Raw genomic sequence first — 24,077 nt, forward strand, 5'->3', positions numbered from 1 at the left:
CAGGCCAATATATTTAAATGCACCAGAAGCCTGACTTCCAAACCTGAATTCTTTCCTCAAACCAGAGATTACAATAGCTTTGAAATCACTAGTCCCACCCCACAAAAAATCATCGACATGCATCATAAATATGACAGAAAGATTTCCTCTATAGTGCCAGTAAAACATTGCCGGATCTGCTTTCAACTGGCAAAAGATTAACTTTAACAAAACTGACCTTACCGAAAAATACCAGACTCTAGACGCATCATTTAATCCATATACACATTTGTTCAACTTCCAGAGTACCGCTTCTGTGTTAGCTGCCTCTTTAGGAGGACGGAGAAAAATGTCTCTCTGGAGCTGATGCCCCTGCAAAAAGGCAGCTTTTATATCTATAGATTTGCATTCCCATGCCTTTGTGGCTACTAGAGCCAAGAAGATCTTTAAAATAACCTTTCCTGCCATAGGTGAATCTATCTTTAAATCCTGATCTTCTAAGTTTTCTTCAAATCCCCTCGCCACAAGCCTGGCCTTTGCCGTTTAAGTTCCATCCAGAAGAACATTTTCCATGCAAATCCATCTGTGAGATAGAACTCTTTGCCCCCTATCCGATACTTCCGTGTATACCCCAAATTCACTCCAACTAGCAATTCTTGATGTTTGGTACCTTTGATAACTTTTTCATCTTATTGGAACCACCAAAATCTCACGTGCATGTGGGCTTCTACTCCTATTAGTATTTGTTGTCTTACTCATGTTCCAAGACCTTGATAAACTATGTCCCCTCTCCCGCCTGGAATCTCGTTCTGTACTGCTACTGCTTGATCTTTCCCTTCTGCTGTGGGATGTCCTTTCAATAGTTCTCGACCTTTTTCTGCGGACCTGTTCACTATCCGATGTACTATCTGAACTGGCACTGCGTTTCTGTGCCTTCTATTTTTGAACTTCATGTTCCCAATCCATTGTCTTGACTCCCTCCCCTGAATGCTCTACACTCAACCAATGTTTATACTTTCCAGTGGCCTTCCCAGCTCTACTAATAACAGTTGCATCCTTCCATTGACTAGACCCTTCAGGCAAGTATGTCACTTGTGTACCAAGTTTTGGCAGTTGTCCTTTCGGAAAAATGGTTTGTTCTAAATCATCAGAAGTGTTGTGTTCCTCTACAAGAACCCTGTCTATATCAGTTAACTGGTCCTCATAGTTCCGTAACACGTGCGTGCCAGGTGACCTTGGTTCCTCGTCATGTCTGTCTGCTCTGTCTAAATTTGAAAATTTGTAATCTGAACCCATTATCCTTGATGAATGTACCCTAACAGTTTGATTGCCATGTTGCAAAATAACTGTTTTGCCATCTGTGCCTATGATCTTCCCTGGGCCTTTTCATTCATTAAAACTGTCTCTCTTATAGTATACTCTGTCTCCTTGCTGAAAAACGGTATTTGATGGCCGTACATTATGCCTCAAAGCTCTGCAAATTCTTTCAGAGACTTCTGCTTCCAACAAAGCCTTTCCACTGCTATGTAAAGGGTTTCTTTCACACACACCATTACTAAATGGGCTTTCTGCAGCCATGTTCAGAACTGTGATATTCACGTTTTCACACATATCCCTAAACTCATCATTAGCAAATTCCCCCCCCCCCCCCCCCCCATTGTCCGTAAGGAATTTTGCCTGTGGGCCCATTCCAGTCCTTATCCATTTTTCCACGATTTGATCCAGAATTACTCTCTTTTCTTTACTTCGTACAATCGTTGATTGACTAAATCTGGTTGCTAAATCTACAAAATGCAAAATAAATATATTATTAGCTTTATCGCAGATCTTAAGGTCCATGGCCACAATGTCGTTAAAATTCCTGGCCAAAGGTAGGGTTACTATCGGTCGTGCTGGTGTCCTTCTGTACTTCCAAAAACTTCACAGCGATCACTAACTTGTTCTATTAGCTTAGTATGGTCTTCATCCCTTACCCCTGCATCCTTTAATAAATATTTCAGCCTCCGAGGAGACGGATGCGCAAATTGCCTAGGCAGTTTTAATACAACAAGCTTTTTATCAGCTAAAGTCCCATTTTCAACTGCCATTAACACATCCTTAACAACTGTACTTGAAATATTATTTGTCAGTAATGGAATACAATAGTGTCCCGACTGTGTAAATTGTAAGTCCACCGTCTTTCCAAAAACTGTTGCCTTATCCTGTTCCATATCCAGCTTCATGTGTACTTTCTTCATCGACCGTCTGATCAGAAGCAAAGGTATCTCACTTGATACAACATCCGTGCTAATGAAATGATTCACTCCGGCAATATTGCAAGGGATCACCACTCTTTTCAGTGACTTCAGAGTATTATCATCCCCAAACCTGAAACTTGTGGAACTTTCAAATTCCTTAACCTTGTTACGACTTTCAGCATTCAAGGAGTCCAGGTAACATTTTAACCAGTCAATTCCACACACAGTAGATGTGCAGCCACTGTCCAATACAGCACAATTGAAGGATTCTGCAACCAACTCTCTTATTACCGGTGTAAAACTGCTTGTTAGTAGGACAATGCCTTCTTTCTGGTCACTATCTTTTTCCTCTTCTGACTCTTCCGTGTCAAGTGTCGCTTCAAACGCGATTATAACGTGTTGGGCAGTTGAAAGCATAATGGTATTGAGAGTCACATCGAAAACATCGATTTATCATGCCCCGGGCATTTCTGAGGTTCATCTGCCTATTGTAGCTTCTAACTGGGTTTCTATCATCATAATTTCCAGGTCCTGATCTCCTTCTATAGTCTTGGAACCCTGTTTGTAGCAGTACGATTTTGCCATCCTGTTAGTAGTGTATCTTCCATATTCTGCTTTATTGCAGGCTGACCTATTTGAGACATCAGAAACTAAACTGGACTAGCCATATTAATACTGTGGCTACCAGGGCAGGTCAAAGGCTAGGAATCCTATGGCAAGTAACGCACCTCCTGACTCCCCAAATCCTGTCCACCATCTACAAGGCACAAGTCAGGAGTAGAATGGAATATTCTCCATTTGCCTGTATGAGTGCAGCTCTAACAACACTCAAGAAGCTCAACACCATCCAGGACAAAGCAGCCCGCTTAATTGCTCCCCCTTTCACAAACATTCAAACCCTCCACCACCAGCGAACAGTGGCAGCCCTGTGTACCATCTACAAGATGCACTGCAGTAACTCTCCAAGGTTTCTTCAGCAGAACCTTCCAAACCCGTGACTAATGCCATCTGGAAGGGCAAGAGCAGCAGATACCTGGGAACCCCACAGCTGGAGGTTCCCCTCCAAGTCACTCACCATCCTGAATTGGAAATATCCCCGCTCCTTCACTGTCGCTGGGGCAACATCCTGGAACTCCCTCCCTAACAGCACAGTGGGTGTACCTACACCTCAAGGACTGCAGCGGTTCAAGAAGGCAACTCACCACCACCTTCTGAAGGGCAACTAGGGATGGGCAATAAATGCTGGCCTAACCAGCGACACCCACATTCCCTAAATTAATAATTAAAAAAGTACTTCCACTTGTGAAAGGATCGAGAACGAGAGGACACAGAATTGCAAAGGAAGCAAAAGTGGCATGAGAATTTGTTTTTATAATCATCTAATAATCATTATTATTGTCACAAGTAGGCTTACATTATGACTGCAATGAAGTTACTGTGAAAAGCCCCCAGTCGCCACACTCCGGCACCTGTTTGGGTAGACTGAGGGAAAATTCAGAATGTCCAAATTACCTAACAACACATCTTTCAGGACTTGTGGGAGGAAACCGGAGCACCCGGAGGAAACCCACGCAGACACGGGGAGAACGGGCAGACTCCGCACAGGCAACGACCCAAGCTGGGAATCAAACCTGGGACCCTGGCTCTGTGAAGCACCAGTGCTAACCACTGTGCTGTCCATACGAATGGTTAAGGTTTGGAGTGTACTGCCTGGGGTGGGGGCAGATCCAGCCAAGGCAATTACAAGGGAATTTGACTGCTGTGTGGAAACGAAAGCAACGCGTCAGGTTATGGCAAGAAGGTTGGAGAATGACACTAAGTAAATTGCTCATTCGGTACAGACATGATGACCTGATTGAGCTCCTCCTGCGTTGTAACAATTCTGTGATTCTGCAATGTGAGGGGATATAACAGAGGAAATTGTTCACGTTTCAAAAAATATCAGCACATGGGTTAACAGTATAATGCCTGCAGGTGCTTCGTGTATATTCCCAATTGTAACTCTACATATCCTGTTTGCAAATGACATTGGAATGATGATGGCTCTGTGACATCAATAACTTCCATCAATTTAAACAGTGTTAGGGCAACAGTGACACAACAATCTTTCACTATGGCATTGACAAACAAACAAGTATTCATTCAAATGAAAGGTGTTGTGGATACTGGAACCTACGGAATGTAAATTGGAATGAGTTATTGTGATGTAACTGCTGTCTTTCTATCGTTGCAGAAGCACTTGGCAACCACTTGGTCACAAAAGAGTGAGGCACTGGGAGAATACACCTCAGGAATGTGAATGTCACTTGTCTAACAAAGGTAGCTATGTAACAAAATCATCTTGATATGTTTCCTTTGATTAATTCCAGTACAGATGTTTTGTTAACGACAGTAATGCACTTAATTGAGGAACTACAGGACCTACGGTACAGGCTAAGTGAATAAAATTTATTTTCTTTGCGAGGAAAAGCAAATGGTTATAGTTCAGAAGGCTGAGATCGATGTGTTTTTAATCAATAGGGGAATTAAGGGTTAGGGAGAAAAGGCAGGAAAGTGAGTGTTACAACCCTGCGTGGGACTCATCCAGCTGGGGATGAGTGCTGATTGGATTGTGAGTTAACCAGCATTAGTATAATGCTGTAGCATTGACACGAAGGAGTGGGGACCCTAAGATGTGTAATCGGGTCCTGTGTAAATACTGCTGTTATGCTGAATAAATGTCTTTCTTCGGAATTCTTCCGACTCCCCCTTTGCAGTTCACTTCAATGTCAACGAGCTGTCGCCTGCCTTCCCTGAATATTTTTTTCAGGGTGTGGATTGAGGTGCAGACTTTTCCTTGCTGTGGGACCCTCTTTCGGAACCTGTATTGAAACAGCAGGTGAGTGCCGGGCCGAGAATTGATGCCGGTTGATGGAGCTTGTGTGCTGGGAGAGTTCACCCAAACTCGAAACGTTCGCTCCCTTCTCTCTCCACGGATGCTGTCAGACTTGCTGAGATTGTTCAGTATTTTCTGTTTTTGTTTGTAAAATACGGAAGATGTACTCCCAGAAAACTCTTCAAAGGCACTCACAACTTGATCAATTCGGATGACAGAGGTTTTGGTTGACTGACGAAACATCTTCTTTCTGGAATTGAGAGTAGATTGAGAAAGAGGTTTTTAGCGAACAAGAACTTTGAATTAATATACTGCCTTTGATGTAGAAAGCCTTCAGGAGGAGATGTTGGCCTAGTGGTAATGACACTCAACTAGAAATTCAGAGGCCCAGAGAAACCAGTGGAATTTAAATTCAATTCATAAATCTGGAATATAAAACTAGTCTCAGTAAACGTGACCATGGCAACACGGCAACACAGTGGTTAGCACAGAGGTTTCATGGAGCCAGGGTCCCAGGTTCGATTCCCCGCTGGGTCACTGTCTGTGCGGAGTCTGCCCGTTCTCCCCGTGTGTGCATGGGTTTCCTCCGGGTGCTCTGGTTTCCTCCCACAGTCCAAAGACGTGCAGGTTAGGTGGATTGGCCATGCTAAATTGCCCTTCGTGTCCAAAAAGGTTAGGAGGGGTTATTTGGTTACGGGGATAGGGTGGAAGTGAGGGCTTAAGTGGGTCGGTGCAGACTGGTTGGGCCAAATGGCCTCATTCTGCACTGTATGTTCTATGCATTTAACCATCGCTGATTTCTGGAAAAACTCGACTAGTTCATGAATGACCCTTGGAAAGGAACTCTGCCACCCTGACCCAGTCTGGCCTACTTGTGACTCAAGATCCACAACAATGTGGCTGACTCTGAATCGGACTGCAAGCCACTCAGTTCAAGGGCACCGAGGGGATGGGCAACAAATGTCGATCTTGCCAGTGACGCCCACATCCTATGAAAGAGAAAACCTCTCACCGAAGCAAAACGTGGCACGAGCCAAGAAGGCATCAGGACAGGTGACCAACAGCTTGGTAAATGAAGTAGGTTTTTCAAGGGGTGGCTTGAAGGAGGAGAGCTGGAGAGGTTTAGGGAAGGGAACATGGTCTTGCAGTGGTAGCGAAGGTAACATTTACTCTCTCCTTCTATGCTATTGATACACAGAATGTGAGCTGACAAGTTTATATCTGAATGAATAAGACAGGTCCAGTGGTACTGATTGGAGCAGTTTTGGATTGAAGTAAAGCAAAGAGGTGGGATTCTCCATTGGCTGTTGCCGAAATCGGGAAACACGATTTGGGGGGGGGGGGGGGGGGGGGGGGGGGGGGGGGATAGGTTCTGACGACAAAATCGCGGCGAGCGCCAATTTGACGCCATATTGCAATTCTCCGTCACCTCGACAGCAGCGTCAATGCGTACTGGAACGCACGTACAGTAAACACCATTCGCATATCATTAGCGGACCTGACCCAGTATTCTTCGGGGCCTCCACCATTCTCTGCCTCCGATGGGCCAGGTTCCCGACAGCGCGGTTCACTTGTGCTTTTCAAAATCGTCATCACCATAGTTTTTTTGTTTTAATAAACAATTTTATTGAGGTCGTTTTTGGCTTTGTAAACAGTTACAGACATCAACAGAAAGAAAGCAAAAAAGGCAAAAAGGCTTCAATCGTAACATACTGCACAAGCCTGCTCCTCTCCCACCGGTACTACCCGCCATTTTATCCCTCCTACTCTACTCTGCTCTACCCCCCCCCCCCTGCTGACGCTCACTCTCCCGCAAAGAAGTCAATGAATGGTTGCCACCTCCGGGCAAACCCCTGTACAGATCCCCTCATGGCGAACTTAATTTTTTCCATACCCAGGAAACTCGAGATGTCCGCAAGCCACAACTCAGTCTTCGGAGGCTTTGAGTCCCTCCACGCCAATAGTATTCATCGCCGGGCTATCAGGGAAGCAAAGGCCAAAACATCGGCCCCTTTCACCCCCTGGACTCCCGGGTCTTCCGAAACCCCAAAAATTGCCACCCCTGGACCCATCGCCACCCTTGTTTTTAGCACCCGGGACATGACGCCCGCAAATCCCTCCCAGTACCCCCTAAGCTTAGGGCATGCCCAAAACATGTGAACGTGGTTCGCTGGTCCTCCCGCGCCCCTAGCGCATTTGTCCTCTATCCCAAAGAATTTGCTCATCCGAGCCACCTTAAATTGAATCAGCCCGAGCCTGGCACATGTCGCGGTCGAATTGACCCCACTCAGGGCCTCTGCCCATAGCCCGTCCTCCATTTCCCCGCTTAGCTCCTCCTCCCATTTAAGTTTCAGTTCCTCCGTCTGGGACCCTTCCTCCTTCATGAGCACCTTATAAATACCCGAGACTCCACCCTCCCCTTCTTCCCCCCTAGAGACTATCAACATCACCATAGTTTGTTGACAGTTGTGCCGCTGACCGGGGGGCTTCTGCCAGGACTGGGGGAAGTAATGGGGGGGCTGGCCAGGAGGTGGGCTGAGGGGTCGGGGTGGATGGGCACAGAACACCATTGCTGCGGCAGGCAAGGCAGCCATGCAGCTGTGCACGCCGCTGACAGCCCACTGTGAACTTAGTACCATGGGTCGAATAGGTGTTCCCCCCCCGCCGTTCCGCCCCCCCCCCCCCCTTCCAGGGCAAACTCCCCCAGGTGTTCTCTGACTCCAGCTGACCCATCGGCAGGATGAGCGCGTTCCAGCACAACCAGTGCCATCTTGTTGGCTGGGATGAGTGTGTGTGGGGAGTGTAATGTGTATGTGCGGCTGCACCTTGTCAGCCTCCAGGATCACAACCTGGCGAATCCCGCACCGTTTTTCACTGGAATCAATTGTGTCACACGTGGTGCCAGTGCTAGCACCTCCGCTGATTCAGTGCATGTTCGGCAGCAGTTTTGCTGTTGCGAAAGTCCACGAATGCTGCCCTGGCATCAACACTTAGTCTCAGGAACGGAGAATCCAGCCCGAGGATTGTTATGTCTTGTCTGTACCTACACATCATTTGTGTCTAGTTCCCCCTTGCCTGTCTCTTCCATGGAATGGATGCTGCCTTGCTATTCCCTAACGTGAGAAGCGGTGTTTGCCCGCATGATGGAAATAATCTAATCCAAGCATAAGGAGGGAACTGGGAAGGGACAGATGGAAAGTGGACCGCGACAGGCACATGAGCGGATAGTTAGCAGGATCAGTGTGATGAGTGCTGTCATGTTATTCACCCTGGGGTAACACGGGCTGCAGCTGGATGCAGTTGTACTTGAAAGTAGACTCCAAACTGTGATGTTAGTTCAATACGCTTTATTGAACTTGCTAAGCAGTGCACACAGTTCGCTGTGGGGGTTGACACTCTACTAAGTGTGCTTCCTATAACTAACTAGATCAGACTAGCTCTGAGCCACGTGTAGAAGGTACTAACCGATATATACATCCTGACTGTCACTACAGTTGTCACCAGTGAAAAGAGGCAGAGTGTTGAAACCTCGTGTGTTTTATAGTGGGAGCCCACCTTCTAGTGTTCTGCCTGGTGATTGGTTGTGTTCTGTCCCGTGTGTTGATTGGCTGTACTGGGTGTCTGTCACTGCCTGTCTGTATCTCATTATGTGCATGAGTGCATATAATGACAGGTGCCAAAATGGGGAATTAGAAAAAAGGGAAATTAGAAAAGTGGCCATATAACCAAAGATAGGAGAAAAGCAAAATGGCAAAACACTACAATGTCAACATTTTTGTCATATTATTAATGTTTCCCAGTGTTGCAAAATGTCTGTCTGTGACTGCACCATCCAACCGTTACTGGACAGATACTATAATCTTGCAAACAACAACAATCTGCATTCAAATCTCGCATCTGTGATTAGACAGATCTGTGGAAAGAAAAATGCTGTTCGACATTGGATTCAAACTCAGTAAACTACCAAGAGCCTGATTCATCCAAGCTTAATTCCAATTTGTGTATGAAAACTAGGCTTTAAGTCAATACTGATTAATGAAAAGGAAGAAAAGTGACACTTGAATTTATTTATTTTATTTTTAAAATATTTTTATTCTCCGCCTTTTTCATATTTTCTCCCACATTTGCACCCACCATCAATAAACAATAATCAGTAATGAATATGATGTCAATCCCCATATCAATAACAACGATCCCATCCTCCCACCAAACCCCAGACATTAGCCCGCATGTTAACATAAACAAATGACAAAAAGGAATCAGGAATCACCCATAGTCACCATTAACACACACAGTCCCCCTCCCCCCAACCCTCCCAACCCCCCCCCCCCCCCCCAACTAATGTTCGATGTTATCCAGTTCTTGAAAGTGCATAATGAATAATGTCCATGAATCGTCGAACCGCTCCGTCCTTCCCCTCAGTTCAAACTTAACCTTCTCAAGAGTCAAGTATTCCAACAGGTCTCCCCCCCCCCCCCCCCCCCCCCCCCCCCCTCTCCCCCGCCACGCCAGGGCACAGGGTGGAGAGGTTGCTCTCCATCCCATCAGGATCCGCCTTCGGGCGATCAACGAGGCGAAGGCTACAGCATCTGCCTCCGCACCCGTTTCCAACCTCGGCTGGTCCAACACCCCGAATATGGCCTCCCGGGGGCCCAGGGACATTTGAATTTATATTTCGAAAGTAAAGCATGCATTTGGGTGACGTAAGTATGTTGAACAATTGTTGCGTTGCCTGTCCAAAATGCTACCATATTAAAGTGACGTGTTGTGGGCATTTTCTGTGATGGTAAAATAGCTCACCATCTGTGTAATGCAGATTTCCTTGGACCCTGACACATTTTTATTTTATTCCAGTCTTCTCTTCAGAGACAAAATGCGATGGGGTTTGCCGTTAGGTACTTTTCACCTGGTCAGCTCTCAACAGTGGCTAAGAGAAGACTGGACCAGTACCATCATGTTTTTAAGTTTTAAGGGGGTACGGAAAGATCAATTTGTTCCAGGAGTGATATCACAAGAAATGGGGCTTAGTTATTTTATAAACCAGCTTTGTTAAAACAAAACAAAAACAATATTTAAACTTTTAAACTTCAACCCTAACAATAATATATTTCAGGCAGTTTCTCAACCTTAACACACAAGTTCCCATTAAACAGCACTTCAAATGAACATACAGCTCTCATTCTACTTACATAGGCAGGCAAAGATAGTTTGTCAAGTTCCTTTAGAATCCTTTTCGAAAGCCTGTCTCTGGGAGAGTTTTTTTTCCTGATCCTCCTCGTTGGCTTTTCAAATCCTTCTCCTTAACCTGTTCAAAACAGTATTCTCTCTCTCTCTCTCTGTGCTCTGCCCTTCGAACAAAGGTTCTCTCCTGGGGTGCCCAGACTTGAACCCATCAGTGTTATCGTGGCTATTTGATTTCCCACTCCTGTTTATACAAAGGAACAGAGCCATGCTATTGATATGCAACCATCCTCCCATTGACGGACAAAGAGGTCATCAGACTCTGTAGTGGGCTAATGGTTGGTCAATCAAGAGTGTCCTGAATGACAATGGATCTTGAGTGAACCACCCTGGCTGAACAAGGACATCCTGTGTATTCCCACTAAGGAGTTTAAGTCTGAATGGGACAATGTAACTCAGGTCAGGTGTGGCCTTTGACTCTGTGCTAGCAATCTTTCCCTCAGTCTTTTTAACTCCTACATTGCCTGCTACATCTTTGATCCCATTTCTGGACCCAATTTCCTGATATCTCCCTCTCGTAACAGTGACACCAGTTACAGGCTGAAAATCTGGCTGTTGATTCCAATGCTCTATCCCCATTTTATTGCAAGCAATGAAGTGATGTGCATTGAGTCATCAGAGCTTTGACTGAAGGAATATTTGACTGTGTGGCTATTTTGATAATTTTGGTATTTTTAACATGAGATATGATATGCTACAATTATTTCCTCACAATCAGTTTATAACCTAATGAATTGCCAAATTTTTAATTGATTTGTTTGCTACCTAGAGTAGAAATTTTTGAGTGTGTCAAAAGTTCAAATCATTGAACTGTTGGGAAACCGTGGGCGGGATTCTGGTGAGTGAATAAAACATTTACACTAATGTTGTGACCTGTGGAGCAGTGGGGCTAGAAATACTGCCATCCCGGTCAGAACAAAACTTGTGTGTTATTAGTTACCAGGTTGTGACAATGTTTTACCCCTGTTTAACGCTCTGGTTTCATTTTAACAGCCCAAAATGATGAGTTGCATTTCACCATCAACTCGTGCGTGAGTGATGTTTCAACCAGCCTCTGTTCAGTCCGGGCACACCTAGTTTGGTAAGTTAATATCATTCAAAAATAGCCGCCTTTGTACAAAATGCAATTCGACACAGCAGCGCCGGGTGTTTTATTTTCAGCTCAAAGATGCAGCAACGTCCTGGAATCGTTGCTGGCCGCTCGATGAACAAGATGAACAACTAAAAGAGCGAATACATACTGTTCAGTCTTTGTAAACTGAAGGTTACCCTGTTAGTGAAGCTGAAAACTCTGGCCTGAAAGAGCCAGAAATTTAAGTAAAACCACAATACCAGTTGGATAATTTGTGCAATCGGGTAGACTGTCAGTTTGCCCAGCCAAGCATAACAAGGGCCTGATTAGGCACACTATTGCCCAATGTTTCTGTAACTGCCTCATGCCTTTTGACACTTGTACACATATAAAACCTTACGTTATTGCCAACACGGCCAAAATCATCCTTGAACTTTGGGCATTTCAAAAACAATGGGTGGAATTCTCCCAAAAAATGACTATGGGTGGATTCTCCAGCCCGCCTGCAGCAAAATCGCCACGGGCGGGACGCGGACCATGTAAAGGTCCATTGATGTCGGGGCGGGAATATCCGGTCACCGAGTGGGTACAGCAGGAGAATCCCGCTCTAAGTGTAATTTTGATTAGGAAAACTGGCGAGAATCCGGGCGCCTGTCCCCTCATGGTTCCCTTCGCAATTCTCCTGTACTTAATTTTTTTTTGGGGGGTGGGGGGGCTTGGACACATAAATCAAGGTTGAGACTCCAGTGCAGTACTGAAGGAGTGCCGTATTGTTGGAAGTGCTAGCTTTTGGAAGAGATGCTATACCAAGAGGACGTACAATATCTCATGACACTATTCTGAAGACCAGGGAGTTATTGCTGGACAATAGTTATTCCCAATTACAAAATCGCAGAATAAAAAGTGCAGAAGAGGCCCTTTGGCCCATTGAGTCTGCACTGACACATGAAAAACAGCTGACCTGCCTCCCTAATCCCATTTGCCAGCACTTGGCCCATAGCCTTGAATGTTAAGACGTGCCAAGTGATCATCCAGGTACTTTCTGAAGGATGTGAGGCAACCCTCCTCCACCACCCTCCCAGGCAGTACATTCCACACTATCACCACCCTCTGAGTAAAAATGTTTTCCCTCAAATCCCCCCTGAACCTCCCGCCCCGCACCTTGAACTTGTGTCCCCCTCATAATTGACTCTTCAACTAAGGGGAACAGCTGCTCCCTATCCACCCTGTCCATGCCCCTCATAATCTTGTACACCTCAATCAGGTCACCCCTCAGTCTTCTCTGCTCCAGAGAAAACAACCCAAGCCTATCCAACCTCTCTTCATAACTTAAACGTTCCATCCCAGCCAATATCCTGGTGAATCTCCTCTGCACCCCCTCCAGTGCAATCACATCCTTCCTATAATGTGGTGACCAGAATTGCACACAGTGCTCCAGCTGTGACCTCACTAATGTTCTATACAGCCCCAACATGACTTCCTTGCTTTTGTAATCTATGCCACAATTGATAAAGGCAAGTGTGCAGTCTGCCCGTTTCACCACCCTATTAACCTGTCCTTCTGCCTTCAGAGATCTATGGACAAACACGCCAAGGTTCCTTTGTTCCTCAAAATTCCTTGTGTCATGCCGTTTATTGAATACCTCCTTGTCATTTTACGCCTTCCAAAATGTTTCACCTCAGTGTTAAATTCTATCTGCCAGTTATATGCCCATTTGACCATTCTGTAATCCAAGACATGCAACCTTACTGTTAACCACCCAGCCAATCTTTGTGTCATCCGTAATCTTACTGTCTTACCCCCCACATCATCACTAATGTCATTTGCCAGCACTTGACAAACAATAGGGGACCCAGCATGGATCCCTGTGGTACATCACTGGACACTTGCTTCCAGTCACTGAAGCAGCTGTCTATCATCACCCTCTGTCTGCTAAAACTAAGCCAATTTTGAATCCACCGTATCAAATTGCTTAATATTCCATGTGCATTTGCTGCCTTTATGATAATAATAATAATCTTTAATAACAATCTTTATTAGTGTCACAAGTAGGCTTACATTAACACTGCAATGAAGTTACTGTGAAAATCCCCTAGTCGTCACATTCCGGCGCCTGTTCGGGTACACAGAGGGAGAATTCAGAATGTCCAAATTACCCAACAGCGTGTCTTTCGGGACTTGTGGGAGGAATCCGGAGCACCCGTAGGAAAGCCACGCAGACACGGGGAGAATGTGCAGACTCCGCACAGACAGTGACCCAAGCCGGGAATCGAACCTGGGACCCTGACGTTATAAGTCTCCCATGTGGGACCTTGTCGGAGGCTTTGCTGAAATCCATGTAAACTACATCAACTGCACTACCCTCATCCACACACCTGGTCACTTCCTCAAATAATTCAATCAAATTTGTTAGGCATGACCTCCCTCTGACAAAGCCATGCTGGCTATCTCTGATCAAACCTTGCCTCTCCAAGTGGAGATAGATTCCCTCCTTCAGAATCTTCTCCAGTTGTTTCCCAACCATTGACGTGAGACTCACTGGTCTATAGTTCCCTGGCTTATCTCTACAACCTTTCTTAAAAATTGACATCACTTAAGCAAAAAGGATTGTTGATCATTATCACATTGTTGTCGTTATGCACAAATTAGCTGCTGTATTTTACAAACATATGAATTAGGAATAGGCGATTTGACCCCTTGAAGCTACTCCGCCATTTGATAAGATCATGGCTGATTGGATTGTAGCCTCAACTCTACTTCCTTCTCTGCCCCCGTTAACATTTTGACTCCCTTGTCAATCAAGCGTCAATCTAACTAATCCTTAAAAATATTCAATGACCCTGCCTCTACTACTCTCTGGGTAAGTGAATTCCACCGGCTATATTACAACAGTGGGGTGGCATGATGGCGCAGTGGTTAGCACTACTGCCTCACGGTGCCGAGGACCCGGGTTCGATCCCAGCTCTGGGTCACTGTCCATGTGGAGTTTGCACGTTCTCCCCGTGTCTGCATGGGTTTCGCCCCCGCAACCCAAAGATGTGCAGGACAGGTGAATTGGCCACGCTAAATTGCCCCTTAATTGGAAAAAAATTGGGTACTCTAAATTTTGTTTCAAAAAATAAAAATACAAGTCACTACATTTCAAAAATAATTGATTGGCTGTTTTTTTGTGGAGGTAGCAGAATGCCAGGATAATACCGGGAATTGGGGGGGGTTCACTGCATTAACGTAGTTCAGTAAGCAATCCCCTGCAACAATTTGTGAGGTTTTTATATTATGTAATTGTCATTATTACTTTGGATAGGCAGGATATAGCTATAACTCAAAAAGGACTCACTTTGGAGATTAAATTTAACTTCAGCGGGGACACCAGATGGTGTACAGTGGCTGCAGTGTGTGTACCGTCTACAATATGCACAGCAGAAACTCGGCAAGTCTCCCTCGACAACACCTTCCAGATCAGTGACCTCTACCACTTAGAAGGGCAGGAGAAGCAGACACATGGGAACGCCATCAGCTGCTGGAGACTCCACCGAGTCTCACACCATCTTGACCAATACGTATCCTGGCTTGGAATTATATCACCACACCTTCACTGTAATTGTGGCAAAATCCTGGAACAGCATCCTTAACAGCGTAGTGGGTGTACCCCACGCCACAAGGCCTGAAGCAGTCCAAGATAGTGACTCAGCAGCACCTTCTCAAGGGCAATTAGGGATTGGCAATAAATACTGACTTGCCAGCAACGCTCATATCTCATCAACGATTTTTAAAGAAGTTACCATTAGTCGGACAGTCATCCTATCCTCGTAGGATTGTCAGAGATGTTGTTCCAGCTTTCTTGAGAAAAGGAACCTCCATTTGCACAAAGCAAGCTCTGACCACACCTCTGTGCAGATGTGGGTAGCGACAAGTGCCACCAAGTATCTCTTCTGCAGCCTATCCTGACAGATCGTAAGCCATAGGTCCTCTTCTTTTCCCAAACACATCGGATAGTTGCTATTCCCACGATGTGTCAATCATTGCAGAGGGCACAAACATGAAATGGCAAAATATAAAGAGAACAGAAAGTAAAACAGTTATTAAAAGCATCTTAATATTTTCTGCCTTTTTCACAACCTCTCTTAATCCCATCATGGTTGCCCATTTCATACTGACATCATTTACTTTCAATGCCCTGTACATCAGAACGGCCGGCGGTGCTCTGCAGGGGGGCATTGTGCTTCTAAATTAATATTAAAATTCCACTGTTGCGGTCCTGCCTACTCAAAAATGAATCAGAACACAAAGTGGATTGAGTTCTGGCCAGGCAGAATTTCACCCAATCTTTCCTCCTGGCTCTCATTTCACATCGCACCCGCCGTGGTAAATTTTGGCTGCTGTATCTGAGTACTAGCTCACTTGTCAGTAATGCTGGTCATTAGTTTTATCCTGACTACAATGTTGTTGCAGTTTCCTCCTGGATACAATGGTTAAGAGTGTTGTACGAACCACCTTTCAGTGTGCAGGGAAATTTGATGGATATTCTACAATATCTCCCCTGCAACATACCATAGTGAAGGGGAGGCTGGTTGTCCAGTGTCAGCCTAGCCTAAAACAAGTAAGAGTGGCTAAGGTAAATATTGGTCCTTTAGAGGATGAGAAGGGAGTTTTAATAATGGGAGATGAGGAAATGGCTGAGAAACTGACCAGGTTTTTTGGGTCGGTCTTCACAGTGGAAGGCACAAGTAACATGCCAATGACTGATAGAAATATGACAGGTGAGGACCTTGAGAGGATTGTTATCACTAAGGAGGTAGTGATGGGCAAGCTAATGGGGCTAAAGATAGACAAGTCTCCTGGCCCTGATGGAATGCATCCCAGAGTGCTAAAAGAGATGGCTAGGGAAATTGCAAATGCACTAATGATAATTTACCAAAATTCACTAGACTCTGGGGTAGTCCCAGTGGATTGGAAATGAGAAAACGTGACACCACTGTTTAAAAAAGGAGGTAGGCAGAGAGCGGGTAATTATAGGCCAGTGAGCTTAACTTCAGTAGTAGGGAAGATGCTGGAATCTATCATCAAGGAAGAAATAGCGAGGCATCTGGATAGAAATTGTCCCATTGGGCAGATGCAGCATGGGTTCATAAAGGGCAGGTCGTGCCTAACTAATTTAGTGGAATTTTTTGAGGACATTACCAGTGCAGTAGATAACGGGGAGCCAATGGATGTGGTATATCTGGATTTCCAGAAAGCCTTTGACAAGGTGCCACACAAAAGGTTGCTGCATAAGATAAAGATGCATGGCATTAAGGGTAAAGTAGTAGCATGGATAGAGGATTGGTTAATTAATAGAAAGCAAAGAGTGGGGATTAATGGGTGTTTCTCTGATTGGCAATCAATAGCTAGTGGTGTTCCTCAGGGATCAGTGTTGGCCTCAAAATAAGGGGAAGTAGATTTAGGACTGAGTTGAGGAGGAACTTCTTCACCCAAAATGTTGTGAATCTATGGAATTCCTTGCCCAGTGAAGCAGTATAGGCTCCTTCATGCAATGTTTTTAAGATAAAGATAGATAGTTTTTAGAAGAATAAAGGGATTAAGGGTTATGGTGTTCGGGCCGGAAAGTGGAGCTAAGTCCACAAAAGATCAGCCATGATCTCATTGAATGGCGGAGCAGGCTCGAGGGGCCAGATGGCCTACTCCTGCTCCTAGTTCTTATGTTCTATTCACAGCACATAGAAATATGCAGTTTGCAGTTAACAGACTTTGTCTACCTGTGGAAACTGTCTCATGAGGTGAGCACATAATGAAGGATTACAATGGGCCGAATTCTGTGGTCTGTGCACAGAGTGCTGGCTGGGGCAAGAAGACTGACGGGTAGCTCTCCAGCTGTACAGCCAAGTTTTCCCTCCAGATTCTGTGGCGTGGTGTGCACAGAAAATCCAGGGGCGATTTTTTCACCGGCATGCTGGAAGGGCGGAGCCGGATAGAGCCAGCACACCGGCCCCACAAATGTTGGGGCACCCCAGCCCACCACCACCACAACTACTGGGGCAACCGCCCCACACACATTAGGGGAACCCCCCCCCCCAATGGAGCTCCCCAGCAGGCCCACCCCAGTACTGCCTCCTGGAAGTGCCACACTGGCAGGGTGAGGTTATACTTACCTTTGTACCCCCAGCGGGTTCCTCGTTACATCACCCTCCAAAGGTAGGGAAAAATTGGAAAACAAGATCCCATTGGTGACAATCTCGTTTTCCAACTCTCGGGATATTTTGGGCCCACAGTGCCATTTATGCTGACGGTGAACGCAGGGCCAAAATCTGTCCCCATATCTTTGATCCGAGGTGGAGAACAGGTGCGATGAGAACATGAGAGTGAGCTGCCAATGGCGTCAATTCCACAATTGGTCAGAGAATACTTTACGAATATGCTTCTGAATTATAAAAATCGCGACAGCTTTTGCAGGCTACAATATTGTGCAGGAAAAAAAGCAGTCTCCTTAATGAGGTACGACACATGAAGCTTGACATAAAGGAGAGAAAGGTGAAGAGCATGCGGCTGCAGATAATGATTTGGCATCAAGAAGGAAGCCACGTTTGTTGATTTAGTTGCACATTGAATCATATGTTTTATATAATGGGACATCTTTGAGAAGCAGCAGGCCATGCTATTTATTTTGAATAACATGCGAGTGGGCAACAGGGAAAAGGCACTTGCTTTGCATGCCTCTTGCACAACCTGGAAAACTGGCAGGATGTTCATCCAGGCTCAAGGCAAGAAAGGATTCTGAAAAATATGCGGAGCAGCAGACGGGAGTGCACCTTTTTTTTTGCAAGAAAGCTGGCAGCTTGTTTTTATCATTGCCGTTGAACGGCAAAAGTGTCAAAAGGCAAACAGCAAAGATGTCCTGAAATGACTGGAAACGAATATAGCAGCACCTTGCGAGAAAAATCCATGTAAGACTAATGATCGAACATAACAGAAGAAGCTTCTCGAGCACTGCCTGTTTCATGTAGACATTGAGCATCTGGAACATTTAATGTTCCAAATACATTATGGAACTTTTCCTGAGGCAGCCAACTTCAGAACCTACATAACAGAGAAGCACTTTGAGCTTTTGTACTCTTTCCTGTACTTTCTACAGTTGTCAAACATCCATAAAAATAATTGGCAGGGGTTCACATTCTGCCTAATATGCTTGCAAATATAACTTTCCCACAAAAGAAACACATTCATTGAGGCTAAGACAGCAGGTCTGGCAGTAATGGTGGAGAGAGAAACAGAGTTAACAGGGAGGGGCTTTGCACTCCTATCTTCAGGAGGCACGATCGGCAGGGCGAGGGGTGGGGGGAGAAATTCCATGCGTCATGGCGCCCTGGGCTGAGCACGGTTAATTCCAACCCAACTTGACCCAGAGTCTCGCAACACGATTGAAATTGACTCTTAATTTTAAAAGTACCCGAAGTTTGGTCTTTAGTTGCCCAACAATTACAGTCACCAGGGGCGAAATTCTCCGACCCCGCCATGGCAGATATTCTCCGCCACCCGGGAATTGGCGGGGGCGGCAATCACGCCCCCCCGATCGGCCTGCCCCCCGCGCCAATCGAAGAGCCCCCTGCGGCGATTCTCCAGCCCACGATGGGCCGAAGTCCCGCCGCTGAGAGGCCAATCCCGCCGCCGTGGTTTGAACCACCTCTGGTGGCAGCGGGATCGGTGGCGCGAGCGGGCCCCCGGGGTCCTGGGGGGGGGTGCCGGGTGATCGGACCCCGGGGGGTGCCCCCACGGTGGCCTGGCCCGCGATCGGGGCCCACCGATCGGCTGGTGGGCCAGTGCCATGGGGCACTCTTTTTCTTCTGCCGCCGCCACGGCCTCCACCATGGCGGAGGCGGAAGAGAATCCCCCACCGCGCATGCTGTTGTTGCCGGTTTTGGCGCCAGTCGGTGTGGTGCCAACCGCCCCGGCGCAGGCCTAGCCCCTCAATGTGAGAATTCCGCATCTTTGGGGAGGCCCGACGCCGGAGTGGTTGCCGCCACTCCGCTACCCCCCGCCCCGCCGGGTAGGGGAGAATCCCGCCCCAGGTTTGTAATTTAAACACAGTTGACTTTTATTAATAACAATAACTATAATTAAATAACCAGAAAATATAACTGGTTACCTATTATCTAATTTCTAAACCCCCCTCTAACTCACCACCCTCTACAGGCACACAAGACAGACAAACACAGAGGGGAAAGATGGGTGTAAAAAATAATACTAAAAGTAAAAGGATAAATTCTCTGTTTCAGATGGACGTCTTCCAGTTAGATTTTTCTTCAGTCTAGGCCTCCAGTTGGATGATATCTTTGCTTTCAGTTTGCAATGGTTTTCACTGTAGATTCATAAGCGTCTCGGGACTTCTCTGCAGACTCAGAAACAGCAGGCAGGAAATATTTGGGAGAAGCACACGGCCTAGAATATAGAACATAGAACAGTACAGCACAGAACAGGCCCTTCGGCCCTCAATGTTGTGCCGAGCCATGATCACCCTACTCAAACCCACGTATCCACCCTATACCCGTAACCCAACAACCCCCCCTTAACCTTACTTTTATTAGGACACTACGGGCAATTTAGCATGGCCAATCCACCTAACCCACACACCTTTGGACTGTAGGAGGAAACCGGAGCACCCGGAGGAAACCCACGCACACAGTGGGAGGACGTGCAGACTCCACACAGACAGTGACCCAGCCGGGAATTGAACCTGGGACTCTGGAGCTGTGAAAGCATTTATGCTAACCACCATGCTACCCTGCTGCCCCAACGCTCCTCCAGGAGCTTTTTCTGCTGGGTCCTCTGAAAACCACCACCTGGCAGAACCCAATCGCTGTTTGCGCCAGGCAGAATATTGTCCCTGGCCAATCCAGCCACCTGCCAACCAATCGAACTAAATCCCTCCGATCTCACGGGTGTCGGAAAGTCTGAGTTCTCCTGTTCAAATAGCACACTGTATTTGAAACTGTTGAGTTCCTCACTTCCTCTGCTCAACTGCAAGAAATATGTCAATTAAAGATCCATGGACCAAAGTCGATAACGACAAAATAAAAGAAATAGGAAATAAGGGAACTAACAGGAAGGGCCCTTTCTCACAGGAGTGTCAAAACATGTTTTACGCCAGCGGAATTTCCGATTGCAGTTGTCTCTGCTCCTTGCCAATGCTGTAATGGATATCCCAATGTTGGATACACTTAAATATCATTATAATGCCGTTATGCCTGATAGACCCCCCCCCCCCCCCCCCCCCCCAGCCCCACCACCACTGACCATTTGGGTTGCAAAACAGGACAGTCCCCCATCATGTGCAACTGGTGAGCAGAACCCACCGCAGGCGCACATCTGAGTAGAACCCCCTGCGGTGAGATGGTCTTGCCTGGGAGTCCCCTGGCACTGCCTGATGGCATTGCCCAGTACCAGGGGGCAGTGCTGGGATTGTGCCAGGGGTTTCTTTCAGTGGTTATTTACGGTTATTCATGAAGGCCCCGCCTTCTCAACCGTGCTCCTCGCCTGAGGTGTGGTGCCCCTCAGGTTAAATCACCCACCAGTCAGCTCTACCCCTCAAAGGGGCAAACAGCCTATGGTCATCTGGGACCATGGTGACTTTACCTTACCTGAGTTGACTATGCAATTTTTTGGTGAGGGAACAAAGCTGTGGACCAGTGCCAGTTTTTCATAGCTTTTTTTTTTAATTTAGAGTACCCAATTATTTTTTCCCAATTGGGGGGCAATTTAGCGTGGCCAATCCACCTACCCTGCACATCTTTGGGTTGTGGGGGCAAGACCCATGCAGACACGGGGAGAATGTGCAAACGCCATACGGACAGTGATCCTGGGCTGGGATTGAACCCAGGTCCTCGGCGCTGTGAGGAAGCAGTGTTAATCACTGTGCCACCATGCCACTGACCAGTTTGTCATAGCTGCGTGTGTTTTGCATTCTGGCTGTCTGGCCCGGCTCCTGAGGGCAGAACCTGCCGTTGTTGCGGTGATAGTATCTTTTCCTTTTTGTCGGCGTTACGTGAGGGCTTCCCTCGCCTTCGCTTCCACCTTGGGTTGCAACAGGGCCTTGGCGAAAAGGATCATGGTTTGTGTATATCCGGAGAACATTCTCTGTGCTGGCGAGAGCAGACCCTCTCTTGGTAGAGAACGCAGACTGAGTATTGCGGATTCGAAGTCTGTGTTGTCACTGAGGCATTTTTCGAGGAGGTGCTTTCCTGAACGTACGTTACGTCAAACCATTCGGTTGTGGGTATATGAAACTGCTTTTAATGTGTTCGCAGTGCCATGTGTGTCCAAAGTCCTTTCACTCCCCATAGACAAACTGCCGGGCGTTATTAGCCTTTATGGAATGCCATGTGCAACAAAGTGTCTCTCCAGTTTGCCAAAGACTGTGGTGCTTTTCATGTCGAGCAAGTCATCAACTTCATGTTGAATGAATCAACAAGGACCATATATTGTCTCCCATTTTAATCAAATATATCTGCTGTGGTGAGTGGTCATACAAGGTCTGGAACCTCCTGGAGAAACCAGGTTCTCTGATGTGATGAGACTTGTGCATATTGCGTGGTGCACATCTGGACACTTCCCTCTGCACTTTTTGCTTTACCACTCATCTTAGTGTCGTCTGCAACATTGCCCTTGGTCCCCAACTCCAAATCATCTATGTAAATTGTGAACAATTGTGGGCACAACACTGATCCCTGAGGGACACCACTAGCTACTGATTGCCAACCAGAGAAACATCCATTAATCCCCACTCTTTGCTTCCTATTAATTAACCAATCCTCTATCCATGCTACTACTTTACCCTTAATGCCATGCATCTTTATCTTATGCAGCAACCTTTTGTTTGGCACCTTGTCAAAGGCTTTCTGGAAATCCAGATATACCACATCCATTGGCTCCCCATTATCTACCTCTCTGGTAATGTCCTCAAAAAATTCCACTAAATTAGTTAGGCACGACCTGCCCTTTATGAACCCATGCTGCGTCTGCCCAATGAGACAATTTCTATCCAGATGCCTCGCTATTTCTTCTTTGATGATAGATTCCAGCATCTTCCCTACTACCGAAGTTAAGCTCACTGGCCTATAATTACCTGCTTTCTGCCTACCTCCTTTTTTAAGCAATGGTGTCACGTTTGCTAATTTCCAATCCGCCGGGACCACCCCAGAGTCTAGTGAATTTTGGTAAATTATCATTAGTGCATTTGCAATTTCCCTAGCCATCTCTTTTAGCACTCTGGGATGCATTCCATCAGGGCCAGGAGACTTGTCTACCTTTAGCCCCATTAGCTTGCCCATCACTATCTCCTTAGTGATAACAATCCTCTCAAGGTCCTCACCTGTCATAGCCTCATTTCTATCAGTCACTGGCATGTTATTTGTGTCTTCCACTGTGAAGACCGACCCAAAAAACCTGTTCAGTTCTTCAGCCATTTCCTCATCTCCCATTATTAAATCTCCCTTCTCATCCTCTAAAGGACCAATATTTACCGTAGCCACTCTTTTTCGTTTTATATATTTGTAGAAACTTTTACTATCTGATTTTATATTCTGAGCAAGTTTGCTCTCATAATCTATCTTACTCTTTCTTTATATCTTTTTTAGAAGCTTTCTGTTGCCCCCTAAAGATTTCCCAGTCCTCTAGTCTCCCACTAATCTTTGCCACTTTGTATGCTTTTTTCTTCAATTTGATACTCTCCCTTATTTCCTTAGATATCCACGGTCGATTTTCCCTCTTTCTACCGTCCTTCCTTTTTGTTGGTATAAACCTTTGCTGAGCACTGTGAAAAATCGCTTGGAAGGTTCTCCACTGTTCCTCAACTGTTTCACCATAAAGTCTTTGCTCCCAGTCTACCTTGGCTAGCTCTTCTCTCATAAAGGCAACACTTTTGCAGGCGGATGTTTTAAGGGTTCAGGTTAGGGTTAGGAGGGTTAGTGTTCATGTTAGGTGATGCTCTGGTTGGTTTGATTTATCTCCAGCTCATTGACTTTGTTCATGTTCCGAACCTTTGGAGGAGTCGCTGCACCATGACTTTTGGTCATGGCCGATTGCTGTGGCTTTAATCTGCAACACTCGGCAAAGTGATTCCCTTTTCCACAGTTATTGCAATGCTTATTAAATACAAGGTATGCACATGTTCTTTGTGGGTGCTGGCAGCTGGAGTTTGAGCAGGCTGTGTTCTGTAACGAGAAATCTTCAGTTTCTCTCCTTCATTCCTGAGTGTTCCTTGTGGACTGCTCATTTCGCATGCAGAAGTTAATGGCAGATTTTAACGTGAAGTTTTTCTCATGGAGCACCTGCTTGTGCACAGCATTGCTGTGTGTATTTCACACACTATACAGTCTCTTAACAAGTTCATTGGTGAGAATACCAAAAAAACATTTTATTGCCAAAGTTTTCAATGTTGGGGTATATGATTGTACCAATTCATCCAGTTTTTGGTTAGTGATACGGGCACGCATATCTGTTCAAAATTTTTTAATAGCATCTCAGGTCCTCTTGGTCTCCTCCCCTCGGAAGACGAAGGATTCGGATTGTTTGACCGCCTCTGGGCCCGCCAGGTTCAACAGCGTGTACGCTTGTACTTTCTTTGATGTACCAGAGGAGCCGGTATGGTAATATACGCGCCATTCCTTTCCAATTGTCGGCG

At 46.1% G+C, this 24,077-nt stretch overlaps 1 protein-coding gene across 3 annotated transcripts in view; it reads left to right on the plus strand.

Annotated features, from left to right (window-relative positions):
* Positions 1–4,449: 4,449 nt before the first annotated feature.
* LOC119965756 (zinc finger CCHC domain-containing protein 2-like) overlaps positions 4,450–24,077 on the plus strand; it is a 97,033-nt gene continuing 77,405 nt past the window's right edge. For 2 of the 3 annotated variants that reach the window (XM_038796550.1, XM_038796552.1), the window contains exons 1-2: positions 4,450–4,535; positions 11,326–11,413. The gene's annotated coding sequence lies outside the window, so the exon portion shown is untranslated. Of the gene's footprint in view, positions 4,536–4,580; positions 4,643–11,325; positions 11,414–24,077 lie in introns of those variants that run through there. The other variant, XM_038796551.1, reaches the window with a different exon arrangement.

The sequence above is a fragment of the Scyliorhinus canicula genome, chromosome 5 (genome assembly GCF_902713615.1).
Source record: "Scyliorhinus canicula chromosome 5, sScyCan1.1, whole genome shotgun sequence".
Classification (NCBI taxonomy): domain Eukaryota; kingdom Metazoa; phylum Chordata; class Chondrichthyes; order Carcharhiniformes; family Scyliorhinidae; genus Scyliorhinus; species Scyliorhinus canicula.